The sequence below is a fragment of the Myxine glutinosa genome, chromosome 5, assembly GCF_964187855.1.
Source record: "Myxine glutinosa chromosome 5, kmMyxGlut1.1, whole genome shotgun sequence".
Classification (NCBI taxonomy): domain Eukaryota; kingdom Metazoa; phylum Chordata; class Myxini; order Myxiniformes; family Myxinidae; genus Myxine; species Myxine glutinosa.
In genome coordinates this window covers 206,043,679-206,067,722 of record NC_136265.1, presented here as the reverse complement: position 1 = coordinate 206,067,722, position 24,044 = coordinate 206,043,679, and the positions used below count along the sequence as shown (strand labels likewise).

The 24,044-nt window shown below is 46.0% G+C and overlaps 1 protein-coding gene across 1 annotated transcript in view; it reads left to right on the top strand.

The window, feature by feature from the left end:
- The first annotated feature begins 13,702 nt into the window (after positions 1-13,702).
- Positions 13,703-24,044, top strand: part of LOC137426465 (ras guanyl-releasing protein 3-like) — a 309,201-nt gene continuing 298,859 nt past the window's right edge. The window contains exon 1 of the mRNA XM_078779402.1: positions 13,703-13,835. The gene's annotated coding sequence lies outside the window, so the exon portion shown is untranslated. The remainder of the gene's footprint in view (positions 13,836-24,044) is intronic.

Here is a 24,044-nt window from a genome sequence, read left to right as displayed (position 1 = left end):
GCAGCAGCCACGTAGTACGCCTCCATGGGCGACAAAACATCATGCAAGGCAGGCAATAGCCACGCCCAGGAGAACGTGTGATTGGCTGGGATAAGAAGCTGGCCACTGATTGGTGAAAGGAAGGTGGAAGGAAGCGGCACACTGATTGGCCACTGTCTGTGGACACCTCGGTCAATCAGTGTGGAAGGTGCGAACACTCGGCCAATCGGTGCGGAAGGCGCAAAACCACTACTTAGAAGCAGGTCGCTGATTTGAGGGCGAAGGGCCGGTGACGTCGGGAAGCGGAAAAGACCATGAAGAAGTGAGGGACTGGTTGGTGGAGGAAAAGAGCTGACGTGGGACCGCAACTGAAAAACGACTCGCTCGCGGGGATTCTGGGTCGTCTTCCCTGGGTTCTCCTTGGTGCTCTTGGTGCCTGGTGCTTGGAGCGAGGCTTGGTGCATGGAGCGAGGCTTGGTGCTTGGAGCGAGGCTTGGTGCTTGGAGCGAGGCTTGGTGCTTGGCACGAGGCTTGGTGCTACAAGCAAATGGGACCTCGCGTGCGACCGACGAGCGGGCGAGTGAGGCGTGCTGCTTAGCAGACGAGACCGGGGCGAGCGGGTGGTTCGGGGCCTGGCAGCGGGCGAGCGGGGGCACATTGAGGCCTTTCTTCGCGCCAACCGGAGCTGCGTCGGATGACGCGCTCGAACATCGACCCGACGCTACACTGCCAGACAGATAAGCTCGCATTCACAAATACACGACGGGACATTTATTTTATTCATTCTCCCATTGTTGTATCCGAAGTCTGTGAGTAGGGACGTCCCAACCTAGAATTTAGTTTTATCACTGCGTTTCCCTGTCCCAATATTTATTTTGAATAAACCCTTCTATTATTTTCTCTTTCATTCCAAATCCCTTGTTCGTTTGAGATTAATTTGCAGGGTTGAAGACTGCTCGGATCGCATCAGCTAAGAGCTCGCCGCTTCTTCCTCTTTCTTCTTCCTCCCATGCTTGCATAGTAAAAATCAGTAATTGATCGTCGCCTCCATTATAGTTCGTTTGGCCATCCGCGAGCCCACGGTATTAACCGAGGGCATTCGCGCGACAATACGTAGGGATCTGGTAGACTGTATGTCGGTAGACCGTATGTCGTGTAAGCGCGTATCTTCATTTACATCACCAGGGGTGGGGTTGTGTTAATTATTTAGTGATTATGGGTAATTAATCCCTTGTATGTAATGGCCTCTGTTATTTTTCCTCTGTTCCTTATGACACCAGCAGCACACACACCTAGACAAAAATTGCGCATTTAAAACACTAAATAAAAGCGACTGGAACCGGGACATTGAACAATACCACTGGTGCCACAGCCGTCACATCGCAACACAAGCAGGCAGGTCCGGGAGGCCACGCCCCGAAGAGCAGTGATTGGTCCGGGATTGATTGGAGAAAGGACTGCAAAGATGGGACAATGGGATTAGTGGAGCAAGCACGGATGCTGTCAGAGCCTTGAGTATAAAAGAACGCTCTCCCCGACATTTTGGCCTCTTGAGTGAGGGACATTCATTGCGACACCACGATTTTATCTCTGTTGGCTTGCTCTGATTTTCGAGATTCGACAATGAATGGTCGAAGTTCATGAGTCATCTTGGCTCGTGGTCCCTCTTGACTTCCTCGCATCTTCTGAATTTGGTGGTGAAGTTATGATTTCATATCTCGCTCTGCGTTTGGGATTTCACGGCGAGTGGTCCGAGTTCATAGCACTCCTGCACGAGGGGAATTCATTGACGAGCAGGGGCGAGTGGAACAGGCACGGCCTGCTGACTTCATGCTCGGCGGTGAGAGACACGAACTGCACAGGAGGCCTAGTTCCCACTCGCGGCAGTGCAGCCTATGGTTCCCGTGCAAGGACGTAGAGGCCTGTGACAAACCGGGACGATTCCTGACGAGGTTCAAGAGCATCTCGGAGCGAAGTTATTTTTCCCTTTGTCTGTATTCGAGTCTGTATGGGGAGGTCCTGTTTAGGATTTTATTTTGCCGCGTTTTTATTTTGTTACCAGCATTCTTTGATAAAGCCGGTATTTTTGTACATTTTAATTCGGGTTTGAGTTAATGAATAATCATCAGCTTCGAAGACATCGCGTGGAAGCCGGCCAGGTAAATTCATCATCCTCTTTTCCCTCGCGTGTAAAGAATACCATCATCCTTGGATTGAACGACTTGGAGTTAAAGCTCGTTTGGTCATCCGTGTCGCCCTGCGGTGTTCACTACAGGGCAGACACACGACAATATATATATATATATATATATATATATATATATATATATATATCCCTACCGGCATCCGATCACCTTGACCATCCATGGCACGATTTAATTTAGGATCTTAAATAAAAATTTTGGCCGCTCCAAATTTTGACCAAATTTTTAGTTGTTTCAAAAATTTGGTTCGGGCCTCAAATCCCACTCCCCGACACCAATTGTTATGGCCAATAGCACAATTGGTGTCCAAAATTTGGTCTAAATAAATTTAGTCCCAGGTTCTAAATCCCAACTCCTGACTACCAATTGTTACGGATCCGGGGGACGGCACTCTCGTTAGCAAGGGGGGGGGGGTTAATCCCCTTGTCCTGTTAAGCTGGCCGTCCGACCGGTCCTGGTACTTGTAACGCTCTTTTGCGGGGTGGGATTGATCAGGGTTATTGGTCCAGGGTTTATCCCGAATACCTTTATCAATCCCTCCGCAGAACAGGGAGACAAGTACCGCTCGAACCACGGACAAGATGGTATTTGCCGAGCTGTTTAGCAATCCGCGGTTCGAGCCGTTATCAAAGGACTAAACTCGATTAAAAAGTGTTTGGCCAAATCGTGCCACAGGTATTCAATCAGGAAAAGACTAAAGTGTTCGGGGAAGAATGAAACCAAAAGTAAGAAATAACAGACATTTATTAATTATTTACAACAAACCAAAGGAACCGAAGAAGAAACGAAAGCAATTTACAGTGAAGAGGAAGAAGCAGATACACAGAGCAATTCTTAACTATACAGGCTTAACTTATCCCCAGGACAATACAGACAGAACGAACACACTTACACGAATGGGAAATTGCAATGGTCGGAAATGGCTGGAAGAGGGACACGGTCCAAGGAGCTGGCGGGCGGGAAGGTCCGGGGCCGGTGGCATGACGTCGAGGTCCCGCTCGAGCATCCACGCTCCGGTTCAGCGGCGAAAGGCGGCCAGCAGCTCCGTGTCTCGTTCACGCATGGATAATGTGAATATCTGCCCGGTATTGTCGCCGTCAATGGACCCAACTCTCCTGCCTCACAACTCTGCTCGTCTGTGCTCCTCTCTCGTGCTCATCGGTGCTCCTCTCTCTGTCGTGCCTTCTCACCGACTCTCTTATTCAGGTTGCACCTTCTCACCCAACTCGTACCTTCTCTGTCCAACTCGTAAAAAGGCTGCGTGCCCGCGCTTATATTACGTGTCCTGCAAATCAATGTGCGCTTCATCGAGACACGCCCGCGATGGTATTTCATCAGCCCTGGTTGGCTGGTGGGGCTCGCTCGCCCCGCCTCGGGTGGTGCGTCGGCGTGCCACGCCCGTGATCTGGCGGCTCCTCCCCCTTCTTCTCTGAGATGGAGCACATGGGCAATGGCGTCTTGTGGGATAGAAAACCACTCGTACCGCTTTTGAAAGGACTTTGAAGAGCGGAGATGATTGGGGAAATTGAAAGGGCCTATCTTATTTGATTAATGCAACGTAGAGTCAAACTATTGGGAACAGAGCCTTACCTGAAACACATAATAATGGAATAACAACAGAGAGGTCCTATGGTTCGCTACGTGTTGCTCGTGGACTAACTAGGGTGCGATCTTTAACCAGCCAATTGATGGGAATATTTACAGGGGGGACATTTATAAGGGATGCATTTACTAAAATTTACTAGTGAAGGTTCTAAAAACCGTAACAATATATATATATATATACATATATATATATATATATATATATATATATATATATTATATATATATATATATATATATATATATACAGTCACGTGAAAAAGTAAGTACACCCCATGTAAAGTTTTGACTTTTTCAACATATTTCAACATACAGCTATTTGATCTTCATTTCAACAATATTGATAGATAAAGGTGATATAATACAACAAATATCATGAAACATTTACATTTTGTAGTCCATTGTATAATTTAAATAAACATAAATGCAAATTTTACATGTGGAAATAGTAAGTACACCCTTGGCTCTAATACGTGGTATTGCCCCTTTGGCAGAAACAACCTCAAGTAGGCATTTCTTATAACTGTCTACCAGTGTCTGACATCGACTGGGAGGAATTTTTGCCCACTCCTCCATGCAGAATTCTTTCAGCTGTGCGATGCTTGAGGAGTTTCTTGCATGCACAGCTCGTTTCAAATCCCCCCACAACATCTCGATGGAATTTAGATCCGGGCTTTGACTTGGCCATTCCAGAACCCTCCATTTCTTTCTTTTCAGCCATTCCTTGGTGGATTTACTGGTATGTTTAGGGCCATTGTCATGTTGCAAGGTCCACCTTCAGTTGAGCTTCAACTTTCTGACAGATGGCCTCACATTATCCTCAAGCACCCTCTGGTACAATGAAGAATTCATAGTGGATTCTATGATGGTGAGCTGCCCAGGCCCTGATGCAGCAAAGCTGCCCCAAACCATAATATTTCCACCACCATGCTTTACAGTTGGTATCAGGTTCTTGTGGACAAATGCTGTCTTTGGTTTTTGCAAAACATGTCTTCTGGTACTGTGGCCAAATAGCTCTACCTTTGACTCATCTGTCCAGAGCACATTGTTCTAGAAGTGCAGGTCTTTGCCGCGGTGTTCATTGGCAAACTTTAGCCTTGCCCTGGTGTTCATTCTGGACAGCAAAGGTTTACTCCTGGCACACCTCCCATGTACATCAAATTTGTGCAGCCTCTTTCTAATGGTAGACTGGTGCACTTTGACATCAACAGTGGCAAGAGCTACCTGTAGGTCCCGTGATGACATCTGGGGTTCTTAGAGACTTCTTTCAGCATCTTGCGGTCTGCTCTCGGGCTGAACTTGCTGGGGCGGCCTGGCCTGAACAAGTTGGCAGTTGCTTGGAATATTCTCCACTTGTAGATGATCTTCCGGACAGTCGAATGATTGATTTCAAATTGTTTGGAGATCTTTTAAAATCCCCTCCCAGACTCGTAGGCACCTATAACCTTCTTTCTGAAGGTCTCAGATAGCTCTTTTGATCTTGGCATGGTGATGCCGCACACTTCAACAACAAAGAGCAAACCAAAGTAAATGTCTGAGGTTTAAATAAGACAGGTTCCTCCAAGATCCTCTCCAACGATGTTCTAATCATTTGCACCTGAACTGGTGCACCTGATTCTAATTTTAGGTATTTGAAGTAGTGATAAATGTCGGGGTGTACTTACTTTTTCCACATGCGAAATTTGCATTTATGTTCATTTAAATTATACAATGGACTACAAAATGTAAATGTTTCATGATATTTGTTATATTATATCACCTTTATCTATCAATATTGTTAAAATGAAGATCAAATTGCTGTATATTAAAATATGTTGAAAAAGTCAAAACTTTACATGGTGTGTACTTACTTTTTCACGTGACTGTATATATATATATATATATATATATATATATATATATATATATATATATATATATATATATATATATATATACATACATACTGTCATGTGGTTGGTTCTCAGTTAACACCGAGAGTAAGCCACGGATGGAAATGAGCATTAATGAAGGCGTTCACTTCAATCGATGGCGGATGATACGTGAGAGGGAATGAAGAATGCCGACTCATCTGTACGGGCCCCGCGCAGGCGTCTTCACTCTGCAAAAAGTAACTCAAACCGAGACAGATTTTATGTACAAAAATAACACGGCTTTATCACCGGACCCCGAGAACAAAGAATGCAATGATATCTAAAACCCCTAATGAGCGCTCCTCCACACAGACTTCAACTACAGACAAATACAACAACACAACAACATGCAATTTAAAGGCAATTTTCCCTGCTAGAGCGGGGGTTAGCCCATGACAATCTTCTCCATTTTGCCCTATTTTCTGCATCTCTCCTTGTTAACCCCCTTGCCCGCATTTCTTCTTCCACCATCTTTAGCCAAGTCTTTCTCGGTCTTCCCCGTCCTCTACTTCCTTCTACATTCATTTCCATCACTCTTCTCAACCAGTCACTTTCATCCTTCCTCAACACATGCCCAAACCATCTCAACCTGTTCTTCTTCACAGCATCAATCACAGGCTCTATTCCCATCATCTTTCGCAATTCATCATTTGTTTTCCTCTCTCTCAACGATACTCCGCACATCCATCGAACCATTCGCATTTCCACCCTTTCCAACCTTCGTTGCTGCTCTACGTTCATTACCCATGTCTCGCTCCCATAAATCATAACACTTCTCACACATGCAGCATACACCTTTCCCTTCAGCTTCAACGGCATTCCCCTCCTCATCAGCACGCCACTTAGTTCCCGAAACTTCTTCCATGCACATCTCACTCGAGCAACCGTTGCCGAGTCTGATCCACCTTCTCCATTCAGCATGTCTCCGAGGTAGCAAAATGTTTTCACACCTTCCAGCTTCACGCCGTCTCCAAGATCCAACTCAACATTTCCACCATCTGCAGCTCCCTCTGTGCACACCTTACATTTGAATGTAGCTGCCACACTGGTTAATGACCCTCTCAGACCACTACATTTTTTATGAACCCACTCAGCGCACATTATACATTGAATGGAGTTCACTCTGACACCCTTCCTACACACAGCACAGGGCCACTTCCCAGTTCTTTCCACCTCACCACATGCTTTACCACTTGCCTTCACCTTCGTCTTTCCGATATTCACCTTCAGACCTTTTGTCTCCATACATTCCTTCCACTTGTTCATCTTTTCCTTCAGTCCATCCATACTTTCGGCAATCAACACCAGATCATCTGCATACAACAACTCCCACGGAAAACCCTCCTTTACGTTCTGAGCCAGCACCTCCATCACAGCTACAAATAGTAGTGGACTTAGTACCGACCCCTGATGCACTCCCACCTTCACCTCAAACTCACCACTGTTCCCGTCCTTCGTCCTTACAGCTGTGCGCGCTCTTTTGTACATTGCCATCACTACTCTGATCAACCATTCCTCTACTCCTAACTTCCTCAATGCCCATGTCAATACTTTGCGTGGAACCCTATCGAATGCTTTCTCCAGATCAACAAACCCAAGAAACAACTTCTTCCTCTTCTCCATGTACTTCTCCTGCAACTGCCTCACAATGAAAAGCGTGTCTGCCGTTCCTCTTCCTGGCATAAATCCAAACTGCATTTCGTCGATCTTCACTTTCTTCCTTATCCTCCTCTCCAACACGCTTTCCAATACCTTCATTCCATGCTCCATTAACTTTATCGCTCGGTATGAGCCACACTCCAGACCAGAGGGTCACCTTTCCCCTTATATAGAGGGACGAGGGTACTCAGTTCCCAATCCACTGGAATGCGGCCTTTTTTCACCACCAGATTACAGATCTCTGTCATTCTCTTCACACCCCAACTTCCTGCTGCCTTCAACATATCTCCCACAACTCCCGTCAGCCCTCCCGCTTTTCGACTCTTCATTGCTTTTATCGCTTCCTCAACTTCCTTCTCAGTTATCTTCTCTGCCGGTCCTAAAACTGGGTTACTCTCTATGTTGCCATCCCATTCATTCTCTGTATTCAACAGCATTTCCATATATCTTTTCCATCTTCCCTTTAATTCCATCTGGGTCGACAACGATTTATCCCGCTTCATCCTTCAAGTAACTCACCCCCATCACATCACACCTCTCTTTCGCTATCTGCTTTGCAATCCTGAATACTGCTCTCTGACCCTCTTCCGAATCCAAGCGTTCTCCGAACATTTTCCTACATGCCTCCTGCGCCTTTGCTATCTCTTTCTTTGCAGCCGTCTTGGCTGCCTTATAACTTTCATGCTCGGCTGTTTCTGCTACCGTACCCTTCGCCTTCTGCCACTCCTTGAACTTCTTCCTCTTCTCGTCAAGCCTCTTTCCAACTTCATCATCCCACCACCATGTTTCCGAGTGCCTCGGTGGTCCTTTTGTCCATCCACATACCTCACCAACGGCTCCCAACAGACTAGCTTTCATTGACATCCAACCACTTTCAAGCTCAACTACATCATCATCTACCCTACTCAGCCTCTCTTTTAATGCCTCCCTCACTGTCACCTCTTTCAACCTCCACACCTTCATTCTCGGTTGGTACTTCACCCGCCGAGCTCTCCTCGCACCTTTCACCCTTATGTCGCAGACAACCAAGTCGTGCTGTGAAACAGCCTCCTCCTCCGGGAACACCTTTGTGTCCCGGAGGTGCCCCCTATCTCGCCTACGCACCATCAGGTAGTCAACGGTTTTCGTCGACCCACCTGACCTGTATGTAACAAGCTTATTATCCTCTTTCTGGAACTGAATATTACAAATCAACAAATCAGCTCCATCAGCAAACTCCAAAATCCTTTCACCTTCTCCATTTCTCACACCATATCCGTAACCCCCATGAACTACCCCAAAACCATCCATACTCCTTCCCACATGTCCATTTAGATCTCCTCCTACCACAACAACTTCCACATCTTTCACGTTTTCCATCAGCTTCTCTATCACACACCAGAACTTGTCCTTCTCTTCATCGCTCCGACCAACCTGCGGAGCATATCCCGAGATGACGTTCACCAAGAGCTTTCCAATCATCCTTTTCAACATCATCAACCTATCACTCACTCTAGTCACACTCACCACACTGTCTACAAACTCCTCAGAAAACAGGACACCAACACCATTCACGCCCTCCGGGCACCCTTGCCACATAAACTTATATTTCTGTCCCTGCCTGCCCTTCACCATTCACACACCACTTCCCTTCCATCTCGTCTCTTGCACACAACATATGTCCACTCTTCTTCTGACCAATACTTCCACCACTTCTCCTGATCTCCCTGTCATTGTCCCTACATTCCATGTCCCAAACCTCAGAAACCGATCTCCACTTCGGGCTGTACCCTGCCCATATGTAATTGTAATTCTCATGGTTCACTTTTTGAGGAAATGTTTTTATGGCCGGATGCCATTCCTGACGCCAACCCTCTTAGTCGTCTCTTACGACACGCAGGGATACGGTGTACCTATTCTAATCCAGGGTATACACTGGGAAACGTTTAAAACATGGAAATTCTGGGGGGGGGGGGGGGGGGGGGCGGCGTCAGCATCACGGCTGCGGTTTAAACATATTTAAATAATATTTAAACAAAACCATGAAAAATAAATTGGGAAAAGTCTCTAAGTGAGGACGTGGATTTGAGAAAGGAGCAGAGGTGGAAGAAAAACGAGATATAGGGGGCGGGGCACAAGTCGAGACGAGGAGGAGAGCGAACAAGCACGTGTCCGGGAGGATAGAAAGAATTAATAAATAATTTTTTTGTTGTTATTTGTTTATTTGTTTGTTTTGTTTTTTAAACATTGGACAAAGGGTAAGATGTTCGTTAGGGGTAGGGGGGAGAAAAGCAAATCAAAGAAACAAGCAAATACTATGAGGGAAAGAACTTATATTCACAAAATACTGACGGGGGGGGGGTGTGGGGGGGAGCCTGTACAGACCAGACCGCGCATAGGGTGCGAACAAAAAACGACTAATTACACACAAATTTGCAATAATTACAAAACCAGAACTGAATAGAAACACACAATAACACATACACAATAAAATAACCAGTGGAAATTTGACAAAGACACGAATGGGAAAATACTCAAACTTTGATGTCGTGGAGAGATCGAAGCAAGCCTCCTCGCTCGAGGGACCGGAAGCGGAAACCCTAACTACAAACCCAACTACAACCCTACAACTACAGACAAATGGGGAGGATAAATTAAAAGAACCATTGTGTTTGTGTTTGCTGCGGCTTATCTCTGTCTGCAGTGGGTCAGGGATCATCAAGCTACGAGCACAGTCGTCTGACGCGGCCCCGGTGTTGGCGGGAAGTAGGGCTCGATGCGCCCTCATTCACTAGGCCTCGGCAAAGTCTCCCACGCGAAGCGAGCGGGCGAGCGTGCAACCCGCCTCCTCAGCCGTGCAATGTCCTCCCTGGTTCGGCATGGGATTGTGATGCACCCAATGTTTGGATCAGAAGGGAGAGAGGGTCGAGGGCGATGGTGGCAAAAGAAGTAAGCGGTCGAGGGAGAGGAATCATGAGGCAGCAGAGGGAAGAGGTCTGGCAGGAAGGAAACCAAAAACGAGAAGAAGAAAATGTCGGCTTGCCCGTCCATTTATCGGCCGTCCCGTGATGTCAGCTCTCTCTCTCTCCCCCAATCGGTGCGTCGCTTATTGCTCGCCCCTCGCGTACTCCAATCCAAGGGAAGCTTATTGCCCTGCCCCTAGCCAAGCACCAGTCCTTCCTTACTTTGCCAATCAGCGACCTGCTTCTTATTCGCCCTTTTCCTTGACCAATTGCTGCCCCCTCTGAGCGTGTCCATTGCCTGCCTGCTCGATGTTCCATCGCCATGGTGCGCAATGCGCGGGTGCTTCCTGACTGTTTTCCGGTAAGTTTTACTATTATTGTGGCGGAGGTGGAATTTAAGTAGTGTTTGTGTGGTGTAACTATTGGGCCTAACTAATGTCTCTGGTGCATTGCCATATGGGACAAAGGAATGATCACCAGGTCTGACACACAGAGGAATTAACATAATTCCTACCCTACCCAACACAACGATCATCCTTGTATGATCACAAAGATACACTTAATCCGAACAAACCGCCTAAACATAACTTATTACATCGAGATTCCCTATCACGACAACCGGCATGATAGATACCTACACAGATCCACCTGAATCTATATATGTCCCTACCCCACCGACATAACAATACATATATATATATATATATATATATATATATATGTATGTATATATATATATATATATATATATATATATATATATATATATATATATATAAAAATATATATAAAATTATATATATATATATATATATATATATATATATATATATATATATATATATATATCTGTGCAGCGTTTGTCCTGTCATGTGTTGTCTTGTCACTGAACTACTTTCTTAAACTTTTGTGAAATCATACAAAACTTCTGGTATGCACATATCTCTCGCGTTCGTATGTCAAAATATCAAAAGGTCAAAGGTCAAGGTTCCATAAAATTGGCTTTTTAGGTCAAAAGGTCAAAGGTCAAGGTTGCATAAAATTGTCAATTTTCTTCCGATTGATCTTTAATTTTAAGAATTTGCATATTGGGTCACTTCTTTTTTTCTTTTTTTTGTATGCAAGATCGAGGCTCGTGAAAGAGCTAACATTAATCACACAACAAGTCAAACCGACACATAAAACACAAAATAAGGGGAGCGGTAGACAAGATGGGAAGAGAGGGGGAAGGACACAAACACAACATTTGAGAGCAGGGACATCGAGAGAACTGAGGGAGGGAGAGGGCTTGGGGGGAGGTGGGAGAGGTTTAAAACATATGGACACTGCAAGGACTTCCAGGAAAGAAGTTGGAATTTCGAAAAAGTGTATCTGGGTGAATTAGCGGGGGTAGAAAAGATCAAGGTTTTGGATGGGGGAAGATAAGAGATGGTGGTGAACAGCTGTTTTAAAGACCTGGAGGGGGGAGTGGGATTGAAGGGAGTGGGGGAGTTTGTTTCAGAGGCGGGAGAAAAGGGGAATGAAAGAGTGAAGGTGAGCAGAGAGCCGAGATTTTGGCCGTTTAACCATAAGAGGGTTGCTGGCAGATCTTGTGCGACCTGTAGGAATATTTGGGGGACAGAGCACAGATAGAGCTGAGGGAGCAAGGTCGGAGAGGAGTCGGTAGAAGACAGAAAGACCACCAACCTGCCTGCGGTGAGTGAGTGAAAGGCCCTCGGAGTTAGCTTCATCGCAGGAGATTCTAATAATTCTGAAAACTGAATTGGTTCACCACTAAAATGCTAGAAGCCGATTGTTTTGATGTCAAAAGGTCAAATGTCAGGGTCACAAAATCATCAATTTCCATCTGATTGACTTGAAATTTGAGCAGGGTTGGTATATTGGGTCATTGAAGCAGCCAATTGTATTTGAGGCCAAAAGGTCAAGGTCGCCTAAAATTGTCATTTTTTTTTTTTTAGCTGTTCCCCAATTTTTGTTTTCATGTTTAGCAAATTTGGAAAGAAGTCTGAAGATAAAGCAGACAGGGACGAGCTTTGCCTATTTAGATGCTTTTTAATGCCCTTTGGGATTGGCTACGATGGCGTGATCACTAGAGTGGAAGTTGAAGGTAACAGTAATCACTAGTAACGATTTTGATTCTAAGTTCTTGGGAATTACCATGTCTCAGACGAATTATCCGGAAAAAGCGCACCTGACTCAGGAAAAAGCGCACCTGACTCAGGAAAAAGCCCACCTGACTCAGGAAAAAGCCCACCTGACTCAGGAAAAAGCCCACCCGACTCAGGAAAAAGCCCACCTGACTCAGGAAAAAGCCCACCTGACTCAGGAAAAAGCCCACCTGACTCAGGAAAAAGCCCACCTGACTCAGGAAAAAGCCCACCTGACTCAGGAAAAAGCCCACCTGACTCAGGAAAAAGCCCACCTGACTCAGGAAAAAGCCCACCTGACTCAGGAAAAAGCCCACCTGACTCAGGACATCTTTCAGGATGGGTGAACTGGCAAATCTTGTTTACATCTGATGCCAGTTCACACATCATGGTCCACTCACTACCAATGCCCTCAAATCAACTTGGGATGGGTACTAAAATGTAACCTGCGAAAAGGCACGCCCATTGGAAAATTCCTCCAACTGAAAAAGGAAAAATTACAAACTCCTCTTCGAGGCTCTTGGTTAGTGAGAGAAGGGACGATGGATGGAAATGTAATGCCATGATGGTAAGATTTTGATGACACCGTATAACTGAGTGCGAATCTCAGCCTCCCTCCCTGGCAGCGACTGCCACTCGGTGATAGCAATCTCACGGCTGCTCCTTTAATAGCCCTGACATTTACAACACTTCCCATCACGACGACGGTCCTAAGATGGGTGGAAGTGGTTGAGTCGGACAGACAACGGATGTAAAAGGGACCTTGGTCAATGATGGTCGAACGTCAGGCCTGGCCAGCCGGTTCGTGAAAGACTTGCACCGATATTTAAAAAAAAAAAACGAACGTCAGGCCTGGCCAGCCGGTTCGTGAAAGACTTGCACCGATATCAAATATATATACATATATATCATGTACTCATATCATATATGTTTGAATGGGCTGCGGAGAGAAGAAAGAAAGAGGGACATGGGGGCAGGCGGTTAAATATGGTTGGGTATTAAATGTCAGGGCAAGTTTATATGTTGGACCACCGTCTGGATTGGAAGATCATGGAAAGGCAATAGGATGTTTAGTTATTGATACGGAGAGCGTGGTCACGTACTCATGTTGCTATTTGTAGATCGTATGGGAGTGGGGGATGGCATTTCCTTGTAGTTGTTGTAAACTCCCAACCTCCACCTCTCCACCTTCACACCCTGTCATTCCCCGCCCCATCAATCCCACCAGCCCATCCTCCCCCCTCCCATAGACCCCGCCACCGGGTCCCATTCTCACCCAACCCAAATTGCACGCACAATAGTCGGAAACAGACACACATTGCGAGCCGAGCCGAGAGCGCTCGTTTGGGCGAGTTGGAGCAAGCCGGGGTGACTGCGGGGCTTCAGGTAAGGGATAGATAGGTACGTGCCGACGGCTGGTTCACCTTTTAGGATTTTGGGATTGGCGCTCGTAAGGAAGGATACAGATATATACACCTGTGGCACTTTCGAATAACACACTTTATCAGATACACATAACTGCTGTAGGTATGTACTAAAATGTGTGTGTGTGTGTGTGTGTGTGTGTGTGTGTGTGTGTGTGTGTGTGTGTGTGTGTGTGTGTGTGTGTGTGTGTGTGTGTGTGTGTGTGTGTGTGAGCGTATGTATGTATACACGTGTATGTATGTATATATGTATATATGTATGTATATATGTGTGTGTATGTATGTGTATATGTATGTATGTGTGTATATATGTATGTATGCATGTATGTGTGCATTTGTGTATGTATGTCTGTCTGTATGTATGTGTATATGTATGTGTATTTGTTGATTGTGTGTATACATGCATGGATGTATTTGTGTATTTATGAATGTATGTATGTATCTATGTATGTGTGTATGTGTGCATTTATGTATGTGTGTATGTATGTGTATGTGTTGTTTGTGTGTATACATGCATGGATGTATTTGTGTATTTATGAATGTATGTATGTATCTATGTATGTGTGTATGTGTGCATTTATGTATGTGTGTATGTATGTGTATGTGTTGTTTGTGTGTATACATGCATGGATGTATTTGTGTATTTATGAATGAATGTATGTATGTATGTATGTATGTGTGTATGTATGTGTGTATGTGTGTATGTATGTGTGTATGTATATATGTGTATGTATGTATACATGTGTATGTGTATGTATGTATACATGTGTGTATGTATGTATGTATGTATTACGTATGTGTGTATGTATATATGTGTATGTATATGTACGGGTGTATGTATGTATGTGTGTATATATGTATGTATGTATTTGTGTATGTACGTGTGTATGTATGTATGTGTGTATGTATGTATGTGTGTGTGTATGTATGTATGTGTGTATGTATGTATGTGTGTAGGTATCGTCATGTCCACCCTGTTGTGAAGACCTCAAGGCGACAGATGACCAAACCAGCATTAACTCCGAGGTGTATACCCAACTATGGCGGTACATTGTGCATGCACGGGGGTAGTGGAAGGCAGCGAGGGCTTACCTGCAATGATGGATGCGGCACGGGGCTTATCCGATCCCTATAACAAATAAACGTACAACACCGACAAAGCAACAATACAAAAACGAAAATACAACAAATAATGGTTTAATAAAAATAAATGCCAGGATAACAATAAATGAATGTACGGTAAAATATAATTTCCTATATTGAGGGACTCTCTATACAGACTCATATACAACACATGGGGATGATCAAATAAACGAAAGTAAAATGTTGTGTAGTGTGGTGCATTGGCCTATACTCCGCCTGACGTCCTTGAGCGTCCGGGGCTGTCACAGGTCTCGAGTCCCTGCGTGGGAAAACATGCATTGGCACGAAGTCACACTCACTGCCAGCCGCCGACGCAAAGCGAACAGGCCAGAGCTCCTTCCTCAATCCTTCTCGCTCGGCTGCACCGAGCTCCGACCGTCCTGAACTTCCCAGGCGCGCACAACACGAAGCGCAGCCATCACAAACCAACACCAGGAGAGAGAGAAGGATGCGTCTGCCTTTCCCGCAGCCTGGAACAGGGAGAGCGAAAATGCGACTGCCCAGCACAAGAGAGACAATGCAACTGGAACCGCCTGCCACAAACGCTGGAACAGAGAGAGGTAAAAATGGCGGCGCTTCGCCTTTTTGTTCCTGCTGCTGGAAACTTCTACCATGGTGTCACACTCTCACCAATCGTCCCGTGCCATCGCATCATTCGTTATTTAACCATCGCTTCGTTCTTTAACCAATCGGTCTTCGGGGCGTGGCCTCACGGTCACTCTTGGCACTCATTGAGAAGATTTGAGCTGCGTGGTGTCAGTGGTAGTGTCCGGATCCGGTCGGCGATCGCGTTATTTAATTTAGGCGCTGATCACTTGGCTGGTGGTGTAAGTGTTATAAGAACAAAGAGAAAACTACAGAGGCATTTACACACAGGAAATCTACCCTGATACCCTAACTAATTAGCATAGCGCCACCCCTCACCATGGAGACATATAACGCTTACACGGACATCCGGGTCTGACTGAATTACAGAAAGGTTTCTCTTCGCGACATTTGGAGCACACTACCCTATACAATCCTATTTGAACTAAGGTATTTCATTACCGACCCCCATAAACGTAACACAGTCCCCCCCCCCCCCCCCCCCCCTCGGAACCTTAGCTCCTGCAAGGTTCACTGCAGGCGTTACCATGCCAGCCTTAACACTTACCAACTCTTAATACTCAATTAGCCTATGAAATAAATTAGGAGGGACTGTGGGAAGAGAGCCAGCCGTAGCTAACTTAACTGTTCTCCTTACCATTCCACACCCCTTAAGCAACAATTCAAATATTTACACTGTCAGGTCCTCCGTCAATTCCTGGAGCGAGTAGAAGAATGGTCAACACACAAAATCTACCTCAACCACAAAACCTTAATAAAACTCAAATGCAAAACGTTTGTACAACCCTGGGTCCCTTTACGGACCACGTCCCCCGGTGGATGCCACAATACCCAACGTTACCTGCGAGGCCATCCCAATTTTCCCAAATTTCCACGGGCCTTGTCCTGGTGATGCAGGTGAGTGACATGGCTTGGTGGATCCTTCCCCATTCACTCACACAAATCCCAATAATCAGTCACACACATTTCAAGAATCAAAACACTCATTCCAACCCCCCTGCAAGACCATGGCTTAAATGTCATTACACACATGTGTGATACTCAACTAGGCAGAGGGTAGGTACCAGGCAAGCAAGATGGTGGGGCACTTCAGGCTGTGGTGCCCACAGTCCCAAAAGCAAGTGCCAGACGTGCGACTTCTTAATCCCCCCCCCCCCCCCACTTCAATTATCCGCCCTGTGACAGCCAAACAGCTCCTTAGCTGTCATCCCGCCGGGGAAGGTCTCCACACCAGGCTCCTTTGGCCGCAGGCTCTCATAGCCTCCAGGTTGCCGGGGGGGGGGGGGTCTCCATATCCTCAGGGTGCCCAACCAGACCCCCCTCTGACGGGTTTCCAATTTCCAGACACCACTGACTGCCAGGGGCAAATTACCTCAGGGGGGGCCACAGTCACCGCTCCTATAGAGCTTGATCCGTACCTGCGGACACACACACCTTCCCCACCCACAAAATCCAAAATGACATTTCCTCCCCTGCTGCTGTTCAATTCTCAAACACTGCAGTGCAAAAGATGGTATTCGTGTTCCTTCACTGCCATGGCCTGCGTACATGTGAAATCCCCATTCACATTTCCAAATACATCTCAATCCTTTCTCATGACCACACAAAAACACAAACCATTCAAACATAAACAAACGCCACCCAAAAGACATTTTGTGGCACACACTCCAATCCCCTCACCGACCATGTCATCACTCTCACCTGCCCCCACTCCAAATTACTCATGTACCAATTTCTTCACAAGTCCCAAAACCCTGGGACAGTACGCATCAAGGCACCTTACCTTAATTGCAGGTCGTCGCAGGTTGGTCGGGTCCAAGAGTGCCATCCACCTTTATCCCATGGGGCCTATCAATTTTCCTCAAATTTCTCTTTTATCCGCTATACTGGTAAGCATGTGGATCCGCCTCATCCGGTGACCTTTACTACACAACTATGGTTAGTTACGACAGCTCCACCCCTCCCCCCGTGCAAGGGCTATTGGGTAAGTTGAGCAGCGGAACTGCCAACACAGCCCTCGAGTGTCCATAAGGGCGTGACCCACCATCCATCCATTGGACCCCTGCATGGACTACAGCTCCACTAGCCCCAGCTGGCCAATGTGGTGAGCACCTGCTGCCAACTCTGTCATTCCCAAGGCCTCGGACCTGAGGAGCACGGTTGCAACTACATCACGTCCCCTGCACCTCTCACATCCCCCAGTCCGACCACATGCAGCCCCCAGTGCCCACCCATAAATGACCATGCCCAAGGTCTAGTCGACAGTCATGTTCCACCAGGAGACTCTATCCCAGAAGACCTGGCTGCACACCTCGGCCACCCATACACTACATTGACCTCCAGACTGCCAACTCCATCCCGACAACCCCGTGTCCAAATATTGGCGCCGTCGGCCCCGTAGCCGGTTGAAGGCTGTGTCCTGCTACTATATCAATTTTGTCCCAGCCTCCAACACTTTGGTCTAACATACCTTGATCAATAATGGTGTCACTGTCCCAGTGTCTACCCTGACCTCACAAAATTCACCCTTAAATTTGCATCTAATCCTCAGATTACCCATGCCAATTTTTCCAAAATTCACTATTTACCAAAGAAGGGCGCTTCTCCATACACTTGCCAGCCGAGCATGGCCCTGTATGTTTGGCTCGTTCCAATTTCCCAAATTGATTCCCATGGCTCTCTTCCCAACCCGAGAGTCCACAAATCACAACAGATCATCTGTGGAATACCATGCTCACACCATCATGTTCCACAGATGCTCCAATGGTTGTCCTGTGGGCTATATCATACTTGTCCATGCGGATCGACCCGCATCAATAGACCAGCACAGCATAACAGGTCACCACATTCTGGCTGTCCCAGAGTCTCAGGGAGATGCTTCCAAGGCACATGCCCAGGCGGTCACCACACCAGGCTCTTGATGCCATCTGTGGTGCCACCACCAAAGCATGACATGCAACACCTCCCCCGAGTGGTCCTCATGATACACCATACCAGGTGCCTGTGAGAAACTGCCTCGGACCCCCGGAGATCTTAAACCCCTCCAGGGTCCGGTAACCCTGCCGGCCCGAGACACTCGCTCAGGTGGCGCCCTGATGGACCAGGGACACCACACTCCACCAGACCCCCGGTGGAGCCCGGGTCGTACCCTGACACCCGTAGTCGGACCCCACGTCCAAACCTCGCCAGCGCAGCACCCCAGGTGGCTAGCACAACTCAATTTTGAAAGGAGCAAATTTTACACGAGGCCGACCCAAACGCCTCTCCTAGTCCGAATTTCGCAGCCTGGTGACCAACTCCCTCCAAGGCTGCTCAAAATCAATTTCCCATTTAAATTTAATTTTAAAATTTTTGCTTCGTGTGCCCAACCGCAGCTGTAGATTACAACCCCTTCTTCGGGCTTTTCTGCCCATCCCTGCAGCTGTTCCAAATTCACTATTGGGACCGCTTTTTCCGAGGCTCTATCTCTTGACTCCTCTCTGTCTGCATCCAGCTCAGGGCCAAAACACCCCCCCTCCCCCCCCAGCTTGGTATCCAATTTCGCATCCTATGGTGCCCAATTGTTGTTCATGGTGAGGGTCCCCTCGGTCACTTTAATCTCTTCCTGGGGATATTTGACGGACCGACTCACCTCATCTCCCAGACTCTGTTGGACCCAAGCAATCTCCTCCTCGATGGTATTGTCCAAAGGGCTCGGCCGCTCCTGTGTCAAATCATTTTCATCATTCCCAGTCAATTGCGCCCCCAACATGTCTTTATCTACAAACACCCGCTCCGGTTCTGTAACATGGGTCTCAAATATTTTCTTTACCTCTTGCTCCAAATCACCACCACGGTGCTGCACAAATTTCAATTCCTCACCCTGCTGGTGCATTCTGGCATCCACACATGTCCAACAGCCTTCCAGGTCCTCATTTAACAAACATTTACCATTTACTTCTGAACATTCCCTATTTACTTTCGAACATTCCCGATTTACTTCCGAACATTCCCTCTCCTGTGCCCCAACTTTATCAGCCTGGGTTTCACCCTCTTCAATTTTCAGTGCCATCTCTTCCCCCACTACTTTGTCAATTCGTTCTCCTAGTTATTGTGCTATTCCCCCAATTTTGCCTTCTAATCCGTTATTCATTTCCCTCATTTCATCCCCTTGTTCACTCATTTGTTCGTTCATTCCCTCTATATTTCCCTCCAATCCATCAATTTTATTTCCCATTCCCTTAATTTTGCTTTCCAATCGTTCCCCACTCTCATTTCAAGCATTAATTTTTTCACTCGGGCCATTTGCCCAATACAATTTCCCAATACAATTTCCTGTATTTTCATTTTCTTCACTTCATTCCATGGGGTCTTCAATAGTTTCATCAATTCTCCCTTCCTACGTTCTCTCAGTCCCTTCGTAGTTTCTTTGAGCAAGGCCTGGAAAGTCATCGGATATGCTTCCTTGTTTGATCGCTCAGAAACGGGGGAGGTTCCAATCCTATCCTCAACACTCTCTATCCCCGGCTCGCTTCCTTGCTCTTCGGGACCCTCCATCTGCGCGGTCATTTCATTCACGTCCACCATTACATGCTGGTTGGCAGTTCCCGCTCGCGCATACTTTTCCTCAGAAAACAAAAAATAATAATTTAAATTTAGCGTCGCGCTGCCTTGCGCACTTTCCTGGCACCAATCAACTATAAAATTTGGACACCCCGGTCACTATGATCACCTCCCCATCGCCGAGAGAAAGACGACCATTAAAAATTTAGATTCCAAAATCTGAGCGCAACTTGCCCTCAGCGGGTGTCGAACTCGCAACACTCAGACACCGAGTGTCAGCCGAGTTCGAATCCCACTACCTGACACCAGTTGTCGTGTCCACCCTGTTGTGAGGACCTCAGGGCGACAGACAACCAAATGAGCTTTAACTCTGAGGCGTATACCCAACTATGGCGGTACCTTGTGCATGCGCGGGGGGTAGTGGAGGGCAGCGAAGGCTTACCTGCACGGACGGACGCGGCACGGGGGTTATCCGATCCCCACAACAAATTAACGTACAACACTGGCAAAGCAACAATACAACAATTAAAATGCAACAAATAATGGTATCTTAAAAAATAAAGGCCAGGATAACAAAGAAAGGAATTTACGATAAAATCTAATTTCCTATATTGAGGGACCCTCCATACGGACTCGTATAAAACACAAGGGGATGATCAAATAAACGAAAGTAAAATGCAGTGTAGTACTCTGCCTGGCATCCTTGAGCGTCCGGGGCTGTCACAGGTCTTGTGTCCCTGCGCGGGAAAACACGTGTTGGCGCAAAGTCGCATTCACCGCCAGCCACCGACGTGAAGCGAACAGGCCAGAACTCCTCCCTCGATCCTTCTCGCTCGGCTGCACCGAGCTCTGACCGTCCTGAACTTCCCAGGCGTGCACAACACGAAGCGAAGCCGTCACGAGCCAACACCACGAGAGAGAGAAGGATGCGGCTGCCTTTCCCACAGCCTGGAACAGGGAGAGTGAAAATGTGACTGCCCAGCACAAGAGAGACAATGCAACTGGAACCGCCTGCCATGAACGCCGGAACAGAGAGAGGTAAAAATGGCGGCGCTTCGCCTTTTTGTTCCTGGTGCTGGAATATTCGACAATGACGTCACACTCTCACCAATCGTGCCACACCATCGCATCATTCCTCCGTTCTTTAACCAATCGGTCTTCGGGGCGTGGCCTCACGGTCACTCTTGGCGCCCATCGGGAAGATTTGAGCTGGGTGGTGTCAGTGGTAGTGTCCGGATCCGGTCCGCGATCGCGTTATTTAATTTAGGCGCTGATCGCTTGGCTGGTGGTGTAAGTGTTATTAGAACAAAGGGAAAACTCCAGAGGCATTTACACACAGGAAATCTACCCTGATACCCGAAACTAATTAGCATAGCTCCACCCCTCACCATGCAGACATATAACGCTTACACGGACATCCGGGCCTGACTTAATTACAGGAAGGTTTCAATTCGCGACATTCGGAGGACACTACCCTATACAATCCTATCTGGATTAAGGTATTTCATTACCTACCCCATAAATATAACAATATGTATGTGTATGTATATATGTTTGTATGTATGTGTGTATGCATGTATATATGTATGTATGTTCAGATATATATAAGTACATATTATGTATGTATTGTATGAATTCATAAATATTTGTTCACGCCACAGAAAGTTATGTTCGTAGTTGGTGAAAGTTGCATTTTGCAAAGTGAAAGGGCAAGTAAAGTTGTCTTATTTATTTATTTATTTATTTATTTATCAGTTCCTGTTATATTTGTTCCATTTTTATGCCTCCGTCCCCAATGGTGGCTCGAGGCATTATTTTTATTTTTTTGCTTGTGTTCCAAATGTCATTAATACGTCCACAGCACAATCTGCAGTGCTCGATCCTCAGCCTATACATCCAATCTATAAGGCCTTTTTGGGTCTTTTAGACATCTGCATTTCCATGCATTTGTAGAAATGGATGGATTTATTAATGGTAATCCCTACATATTAAATATAATTTTTTTTATTTGGGTGGAAGAGTGGGAGTAAGGGCAGGTTGCGTGATGTTAAGTGCCATATTATTTTGCTTTAAGTATTGTATTTCTTTTTCTTTTGCAAATGACGTGTTATGTGGGGAATTCAAGTTCACTGAAAAAATAATCTCATGGTTTTTAGCAAGGAAAGGAACACCTTGTTTGCAAGAAGGATTTATCATGGAGGATGGTCCGCAGTTTTCATATACCACCTCTATATCTGAATAATTGTTTTTATTTCACTGTTATTCTAATACATGTTTAATGTGTTTTTGATTTTGTTTTTAATTGGAATTTTGTAGTTTTTGGTTCTTTGAAAACCTGGTAACTCGATACTCAGTTCCTGCTTTGTTTCAAACAGGTGTTCTTTCCTATCCTCCATCTCACCCCCATTTTGTTGTGTTTGCATTCCCTTTGTGGCCAAAAATAACAGTTTAGGGCTTGTGGTCAGGCTTTACGATGACTGGTTCTCACAGAGAAAAAAATCTGCAGGAAGCAGAAGGGTGGGGCTACTGGGCTAGTGTCGGGGGTTATGATCCAACTGAACTTGACTATACTGCTGTGCAATTCCCAGGTAGCCAACGACGTCAGACCGACTCTGGTGGGACACCCTGCCACCTGCGTACCGACAGTTTGCCAGATTCAGTCGGGTAGGGTGGCTACCTGGGATGTGTGTGTGTGTGTGTGTGTGTGTGTGTGTGTGTGTGTGTGTGTGTGTGTGTGTGTGGGTGTGTGTGTGTGTGTGTGTGTGTGTGTGTGTGTGAACTGTCACGGAATGTGTCAAACAAGAAATATTTACTCATTTTAAGCATTCAAAGCAAACTCATTTAACAATAATTCTCCGACTCTTTTGTTTCACAGAAATAACTGCTTGTCTGAATAACATTAATTATAATTTCAATTATTATTATTATCAATAATATTGCACCAGAAGTTACAGGACTCGAGCGAATGCTGGTCTATTATGAAAAAGTGTGAGCGAGAGTTATTTTTTGGAAAATGTAATTCATGTGTCTTTCACTGAGGAGAAGCTTCCGTCTGGCCACTCTGCCATAAAGCCCAGATCGGTGGAGTGTTGCAGTGATGGTTGTCCTTCTGGAAGTTTCTTCCATCTCCACACAGGATCTCTGGAGCTCAGCCAGAGTGACCATCAGGTTCTTGGTCACCTCTCTTACCAAGGCAAGGGCCTCCCCCGATGGCTCAGTTGGGCCGGGCGGCCAGCTCTGGGAAGAGTCCTGGTTGTTCCAAACTTCTTCCATTTAAGAATTATGGAGGCCACCGTGTTCTTGAGAACCTTCAATGCAGCAGAGATTTTTTGTAGGCTTCCCCAGATCTGTCCCTCGACACAATCCTGTCTCTGAGCTCTGCAGACAGTTCCTTCGACCTCATGGCTTGGTTTTTGCTCTGATATGCATTGTCAGCTGTGAGACCTTATATAGACAGGTGTGTGCCTTTCCAAATCATGTCCAATCAATTGAATTTACCACAGGTGGACTCCAATCAAGGTGCAGAAACATCTCAAAGATGATCAAGAGAAATGGGAGGCACCTGAGCGAAATTTCAAGTGTCATAGCAAAGGGTCTGAATACTTATGTGAATGTGACATTTCAGTTTTTTCTTTTTAATAAATTTGCAAAACTTTCTAAAATCCTATTTTCTCTTTGTCATTATGGAGTATTGAGTGTAGATTGATGAGGGAAAAATGAATTTAAACGATTTCAGCAGAAGGCTGCAACATAACAAAATGTGAAAAAGTGAAGGGGTCTGAATACTTTCTGAATGCACTGTATATACTTCAACATTCTGTATATATTATTTAACAGCCATTCTATATATATATATACAGTATATATATATATATATATA